Source organism: Montipora capricornis, unplaced genomic scaffold (genome assembly GCF_036669925.1).
Source record: "Montipora capricornis isolate CH-2021 unplaced genomic scaffold, ASM3666992v2 scaffold_92, whole genome shotgun sequence".
In the NCBI taxonomy this organism is placed as follows: domain Eukaryota; kingdom Metazoa; phylum Cnidaria; class Anthozoa; order Scleractinia; family Acroporidae; genus Montipora; species Montipora capricornis.
The window spans coordinates 55,001-62,062 of record NW_027180284.1 but is presented as its reverse complement, the minus strand read 5'-3'; positions in this window follow the sequence as shown (position 1 = coordinate 62,062).

The window sequence follows — 7,062 nt, the reverse complement described above, 5'->3', positions numbered from 1 at the left end:
ACACAATTTACACAATAAAAGCACTGAAGACCGTATCAATACAAGGTCACCAGCCGCCTTGCAGCCATTCATTGGCTAGGTCGCTCAGCAAGCAACTGTAAAATGGCCTATTACCATAAGATTCTTTGTACATCCACCCAAATTTTGAATATGAAGCATTGTTTTTGTTTTCTCTTGGGACCAAGAGAAACAGGAAAGAATGCTTGTGCAAAATTTGGGTGGACAAACAAAGAGTATTATGGTAGTTTCCAACTTGGCCAATTGTATGCATTTTATCATTTAAAATATGGTGAAACTGACAAAAAGGCAACAATTTAATACATTTATTTCTATAATAATTAAGAGTAAATGGCTTATCATCTGAGATTGAAAATACATCTCCAGAAAAAGAATCACTCTGCTGTAAATGATGGAAATTGTTTTCAACTAAAATAATTCCTGGTACATCAATTAACATCAAAAAATCTTTATTTAATTTAATTTCATATAAAAGTATATAAATTGGTATTGCTCAATCGTTACTCCCATGTTGGAACTAAATCAAACAAAATACAAGTTTACAGCGTTGTTCGTACATTATTTTGTCCGTTGTTACCTCAACGGGCATCTGCAGTTTTTGCCTGAACGTTACTTAATTAATGGGCTGAATGTTACTTAATTTCTTTGTCCTTCCCTTTCCTGCTTGCCTGTGTTTTTTCTGTCTTTTGCTTTTTTCACGCTCATTCTGCTGTTTTATTGTGGCGTTGAAAAAACGCAGGTCAAGGGTAAGGGTCGAGGGTCAAGGGTGAGGGTCAAGGGTGCGGGTGGGGCTTGAGGGTGAGGGTCAAGGGTAAGGGTCAGGAATAAGGGTCAAGGGTAAAATGTTAATTTTAATGAAACTAAAACCTTTCTGACTAAGCCAATTTATCCCATGGTAAAACGGCTATGTAAAGATGTCTCCCATATGGGCCCCTATACAAATTGAGCATACAGAAGGCTATATCAATAACACATACTTTTTCTTAAGATTGTAAAAAAACTGCAACCTTTTTGATTAAACTACTTCATGATTGAACTAATTATAACATGTGTAGCATTTATACGTCCAGAGTTCTTGTAGGAAGTAGCAAGGATTGACAGGCCTACACAACTCCTTAACAATTATGAGTTTTGTACCATTTTTTCAGTCTTTGACCTCTTAAAAAGCTTTGCTTTTACAAGCATGTCTTTTAGGGATTTTCCTCTTTTAAAAGATATGAGTGGTGGCTCTTTGAAAATTTACTGTAGAGAAGGCTGGGTTTTGTATCTAGTGCCAATTTTTTAATAAAACATGTTTTAGGTTTGGCACTGCCGGGTGATACTGTGTCACAAAGGGCAAGATATGTTTAGGGCTTTCATTGCTTTGCTTCAGCACTGATTCCCTTTCTGTGAATTTGATGTCTGATAGGAGTGTCTCAATCAGATGTTTCGGTTAGCCTCTAGCACGGAGACATTCTCTTTCGATCTGCGTCCGCCTCAAAGAATTCTTTTATGAGAGTTATTCTTTAACGTTTAACTAAACGAAACCTGTAACTGCACACTGACCCTCACCCTTGACCCTCACCCTTGACCCTTGCCCTTGACTCGCACTTTAGCAACGCCAGTTTTACTGACGTATTCTGTCAAATTCACATTATGTACATGTAACTTATAATCCTTTCAGTCTAGCCAGCTGGTAGCTCGTTTAGCTCTGCTACTCTTCTAAATGGCTTGGCGCTCATCTACGCCGTGTTCTCTTTCTTATTTGATAGATGTACATATTATTTATAGGAGTGTCAATAAAGTTATTGTTGTTGTTGTTGTTGTCGGACGGTTCTGATTAATCAAGGAATCTTAAAACTAACTAAACGAAATTTGTTGACGATCCAACGCATCTAACAAAAATGCGATCGACACCGGTGCAAATCAATAACGCGCTTACAACTTAGGATAACAAAAAACCTACCTTTGTACAGCTACAAGGCCGTGGAAAATTTTTAAAAAGAGGTTCTTATCTAAACTTCAAACCAGCGAGAGAAAACAACGCCAGAAGACTTGAACATCTCCCCCGAGCCACGCAGAGCACAAAGTCCTTTTTTCACTCGCTAAGGTCTTTGGGAAGAACGTTTGATATTTGCTTCATGTAAGTAGTCAGTATAATTACTAAATCGAAAGTGGTTCAGCGTTGTCTGTTTAAAAAATAGATTCCATTTTGCCGTGCGTCTGTTCAGTAATAGATGTTCTTACCGCATTTTGACGTCATCTGTGATCTATTACTGAACAGACGCACGGCAACATGGAATCTATTTGTTTTGTATGTAAAAAAAATAAACTTTATTCGCACAAAAGCTGATGGTGACGTCAATCGTGCAAAATGAGAGAATAACTTGGGTTATTATATAAATCTCTCATCGACAGCGATATTCGTCATCACAGTGGTCAAAATTTGTTGTGGACTCATTCGGCTGCGCAAAGAAAGAGCAAAATTGTTGTGCGCCTCGTGAGTCCCCAACAAATTTTTAACACTGTGATGACGAATATCTTTGTCGATAAGAGTACAGACAACGCTGAACCACTTTCGAATTGTTTTATTATTCAACGCTAATGAAAGTTATTTCAGAGCGTGACCAAAATCATGACACAAAGAAAGAGCAAGCGTTGTCTATAACTTTCTCGCAAATGATTGGTTTATTTCCCAAAATGGGCGTTCCTGATTGGCTATTACATTGCGTGACAAATTGACGCGAGCATGACGCGTACAGCGTTGTCCAGACTTTTATCGTTAACGGCAAATTAGCCAATCAGATTTCGAGATCACCAGCAATTGTGGTAAAAAAGTCAGATTGCGGTTGATATAAACGCCGACATGATCTCTTCTCTAAATGAACGATTATCGTTAATTCGTGACATGCTTTGAATTTACTATTATTTTTAAGTTAGGACACCATGTTCCAGGACTTGTGGTAGCAGAGAAAATAAGGAAATTAAAAATCATATCCGTGAATGATAATTTAAGTCTAAGCTTTGATTTTAAAATGTTTAGATTCGCCGTGAAGTTTGGAAACCGACCTTTTGCAGTGTTAATATTGCTTGTTGCCGAGTGATAATACAGCATTATCAAATAGTGTTTACCATAAATATTGTCCCTGAGCAGCTAGTGGTGAGGTGGTCAAGCGGTTAGGTGCCGGGTTAATAATGAACTTGAATGAATATTCCCAGGTTCGAGTCCTACGTCCAAACACTTGGGTTTTCTTTCAAAAAATATGACCATTTTCCATTATCCATATCAAGCTTTTAATCTTATATATTAACGATAATAATAAATTCATAGCAAATTACGAATTAACGATAATCGTTAAAGAACCTTACTCACCCACTTTACATTGCGCGCCTTTGTTGTTGTTGCTGTTATCCGGGAATTTGGAGCATCTACTTCCATATATGGGCAACTATCGTTAAGTTATTTTTGCACTCGAGAGAAAAATTAAAACAATTTTGTCGGGGGAACAAAAAACACTTCGAAGATCTTCGAGGAGGATTATCCTGTGAAATTAAATGAATTTCGATCAGAAAAACAGCAGAATACCCTCATTTCGAGCGCTTTTCTATGAAGCGTGGAGATACGTCTGCAGTGAATTCAAGAGGAAAATACAGTTTCTACGCGTGGTACTTTAGTTGTTTGAACTTTTAACTGGACCTTCATACTAAGCAAGCAACTCACATTTATTTTATACCCAAGCAGTTTGCAATGGAAACAACAAGGCCAGAGTTAAATTCGCTGCTAGCGCGGTACTTGGTAAGTCAGCTTAATGCAAGCGGTTAACGGACGCAAACTCAGACTCCGGACTGGGTATCAAACAACGGAGTATAGAACAAACTAGACGCTCCATGAGCGTAAACTGGGTTGCCTGTGGTACGTGTTGCACAAAATAGAGGGCAATGAGTTGGGTGGTATTGAACTGCAACCTTCCAGTTAATTTTTTCAAGTGGGGGGTCATTTAGACCATTTGAGGGGTCACCCAGACGTCGTGCCAGCAGTGGCCCTTTGGCTCACAAGTTCTCCCGTTGATTATTTTGTAATGTCCTGTCCCGTTTTGAAGTCTTTTACCTTTTTTAGCTTTGGTAATAAATTCAGTTCAAAGATAACAAAACACGCTCTTGAGTAAAACTCACTCGTTTCTTCTTTGAATAGTCTGCAAAAAACTAACTGCAAATTTCTCTGACGGACATTTTCCTGCATGTCTTGCAGTTGCACTGAGCAAACGTTTATTCCACGCACTAAGGAAGGACTGAACATGTTGTTTCCTTTTCATAATTCCTCTTCTTTTCAGTCTAATCTGATGCCAGGGCAAATTTGTTTTGGCTTAACGTTTGCACCAAAAGGTACCGTAAAAGCCGGAAGTTAACAGTAAAAGGCAAGCCAAAGGATACCCTTGGTGCCAGAGGAATTTTTTTCCAACGTCGGAGAGAACGCTCCTCGATTCCAAATCAACGCTTGAGGACGAAAAAAAACACCCCTGGTCGCACAACCCTAGAACCTCATTTCCATGCGTAGAGCCAGCTCAGATTTCTCGTCACGGTGTCGTCGTCAAACCAGTTTTGGCCGCCAAGCTGACGCACTGATTCCCACGGGCCGCGATGAAACGCATCATTAACATTCTTGATTGTGATTACAGTGATGGCTATTCAATTCAACAGCTTTAATCATTTTGGAGCAATTTTAACGATGTTGTATTGATTTTCGGTGCGTAAGATTGATTTAGGCAGATCACTGCCTAAAGTGCAGAATGGACGACTTCGAAATGCCAGAAACTTTTGTCAGTCCTTACCATTTTTCGTCCATGAGTCTTCCGTTCTCAGACACAGTTACAACAAATGTTGCGAGTTCAACGTTCTTAGTTAATTCTCCCGACCGCTCTGAAACGAGCTTGAGTATCTGGAAGTGCTCTCATCGGCGCGAATCGATAAGCAAAATAATTAAACTACAATTAAAATGAGTCTTTTCACGTTGTCAAAGCCGTTAAAAGACGTGAAGGCACTGAAGCAGCACACGGACCATCGGAACAATTTGGCCGTCTCCTCTCGGGCGAAAGTCACGCAACGCTGCTTGTCACAACAGCTGTTGGGGAACGTTTTTTCGATTTGTCCAAGCGGAAACTCCCTTGAACGTAATGTACAATCAACGAACTAGGACAAATTCTGTGCCAATTTGACGACACGGAAATGAGGTTCTGGGGTTGTGCGACCAGACGCTCTTTTTTTTCGTCCTCGCCCGTTGATTTGGAATCGCGGAGCGTTCTCTCTGACCTTGAAAAAAAATTCCTCTGGCACCCAGGGTAGCCAAAAGACAGATGAAGAAAACAATAACATAGCTTTTATGTAAAACTCTGCATTTCTAACTCTCAGCGAAAGATTAATGACAATCGATCGTAAAAACACTAAAATTTCTGCAGTCTCTGACGTCTATGAATCAAGGAAAAGGTCATGATGTTCTGTCAAAAGGAAGAAACTGATCACGTGCTAGGCAACCACAATGGTGCACGTGATCACCTTGTGTCAACGTGCTTGTTTACATTGAATGAAGTCAATCGTTCGTCGTCGTTTTCAGCGAAAAACAACAAGAAACGTTCGTCTTTTTTTTTTCATTTTGTTGTATCATTTAACTGAATATTTACATTTTATCTGTCGGGTCAGGAAGCCTTCTTTGTTTGTTTTAATCAAAACAGAGTTCGCAATTGAAAATCTAATCCACTTTTGAGCTCCATAAGGGTATACTTTGTTTAAAGATCCACTAAAACGCCATTCGCGTTGAAATTACTTCGACGCCATTGTAGGTTAATTAAGTATTCTACTGCGTGTCGAAGCTACGCATTTCTACTATCCCCTGAAACCCAACCAAAAATACGCGCAAAAGGCTCTACGCGCACAAACAAGACAGAGAGCGACAGGAAAGACCTATTGCGCAACTTTTCCATTTTCTTGACACGGAAAAAAGAAGAAAAAAGAAGAAAAATAAAACGGCGAAATTCAACGCACATTACGACTGGATTGCCTATGACAACCCAGTAACTAGGATTGTACTGACCCAGATACAGCTTTTAAAAAAGGCCTTCAGTCCTCTTATCCCGTGTCAAAATATTGTAATGTACCCAGAAATGCTCAGTTACAACTCCGAGTGAGCTAGAGAAAGTAAGAATCTCAAAATTGTACTTGACTCACGAGTTAACACTAGAGGGAGTGGAAAAATTGTTATGGGGAAGAACGGAAACATTTTAGGCATAAACTTCAACTCTTCGTACATTTCCATCTTTTATGTTAAAGTCCTCTGACTGTTGTTGTCGTAGGTCGATCCAGGATGGCCGGATGGATTCAACAAACGCCAAGAGTCAGGGGCACCCAACGACCAATTTGTTGTAAAATGTACCATTATACCCCAGTTAATGAAAATAAATGTTATTAAGGCATTTTCAGGTGTTTTTCAGTGTTGCTGGGAAAACATTATCTGTTCTTTTTTCCCAGCAAGACACACAAGAAATTTCCCAGCCAGCTAGATAAAATTGGTTGGTTTCCCAGCTAGCTGATCAAATTTATTTCCCAGCCAGGAATTCCGCGCGCTTTCAAATCCCTCGATCCAAAACGACCGAACAAAAGCGACAAAACAGGTTTTTTCCGGAAGCGCAATCACTCTGACCAGCCGTCGTATGTTTGTGACTATTCTCTGGGAGAGGGAAGGGGTTCTCTTTTTTTTATTTTTTTAGTCGTCCTCAGTCTTCAGAGTTTCTACAGCCAGCTCGGGTTGAAATGCTAGAAAAATTCAGTAATTCCCAGGCAAAACCTCTATCAATAACAAAATTTCTCAGCCAGCTCATCGAAACACCTGTATTTTTGCCAGCCAGCAAGATTCCTCTGGGGAACAGATAATGTGAGGAACAGATTCGTTGGGTGCCCCTGAAGAGTGGTTTGGTTCGTCACGCAATCTTTACTCCCGAGGTCTGCGTAAGAGGCTAAAGACGAAGTCGGTAGTCTGTACGCGTAAATCAGGACATGGACTATAACAGCATCGGC